The following is a 1,248-nucleotide window of genomic DNA, read 5'->3' as shown; positions in this document are numbered from 1 at the left end:
GATGCTGCTGAACTCCCGATCAACTGGGCACCAGCAGAAAATGCCCTGAATACTTCCCCGGAACTGAGCGAGAAATGTCTCTGCACACACCAACACCCAAGTCTCACAAGCAAATGCAGGAGGTAACATAACCCCTCATATAGTTACCTAGCTACCTAGTTATATAGTAGATGAGGTTGAAAAAGACATACACTCAAAAAGTTCGTCCTCTGCTAAATGTGCTTCTTTTCTGCAATATTTTGCATACTTCCGGTGATGCATCGTTTCACTCTCCCGCTCTGCAAAACCCACTTGTTTGCCATTTTGCTCAATGTCTGGCAATATGTCGCTGAATGCTTACTAATCTGGTGACTGTGTTAGCTCTATGAGGGTTGCGAAGCATTTAGCAAAGAATGGAAAATTGGGGGGTGAATATGCTAAAAAATTTAACAACTGCATTTTGGATAGTTTTACACATATCTAGCCAAGATTAAAATATATGCCATACTTGGCAGGCAATAACCTACGCTGCTTTTAGTTTAAAAGCAATGAAATTTTTTATAACAGTTTAATAAAAAAAGCACACACAAACTGCCCACAGAGGGCTGAAAAAAAAAAACAATTCAATATACAGCCGCCGACAGTAAAATATATTTTGATTTTCCATCCAGTTATTTGATGTTGTTTCCCACATGGCTATTACCTCTTAGCTCTAACTCCCGAACATAAACACACACTAATCCATACAATACTTTCTGTCCCCTACTTTCTATATTTCTATACTTTTTCATTTATTGCCTGCATCTTCTATGTAAAGAGTATTCCCTGAGGCAACCAGAAAAACACTTTCTACTAAATATTAATATTATTTTATCTTAGTTGCCATTGCCAACTTTGCTTGGATTTCAGGAGATTTGTGAAACATTGAAGTTTTGATTGGTTATAAAAAGTGGTAAAATCCTCCACTTTACAAGGCACAGCAAAGAGGAAATCCATGAGTGGTTTTTAAATGTCTTCCACAAGTCCCCAAACTTGCTTCAACTCGATGGCCACGATTTACAGTGGCTCCACTGCAGAAGAGGATTCTGGGTAATGGAATGCAAATGAGCACACTGAGTGTTAGATCCACAAAGCTCGTTTAAATCACGGCTCATAATGTGATGTTATCTAAAACAGTGACGGACGTTATTTTCCCTGAGGCCAATGTGCTAATGAGATTGACTACAAACCTTGTTTTCCCTGATGTTCCTCAGATAAAGATTGTAAAAA

The sequence above is a fragment of the Ascaphus truei genome, chromosome 6, assembly GCF_040206685.1.
Source record: "Ascaphus truei isolate aAscTru1 chromosome 6, aAscTru1.hap1, whole genome shotgun sequence".
In the NCBI taxonomy this organism is placed as follows: Eukaryota; Metazoa; Chordata; class Amphibia; order Anura; family Ascaphidae; genus Ascaphus; species Ascaphus truei.
This window is presented reverse-complemented; position numbering follows the sequence as displayed.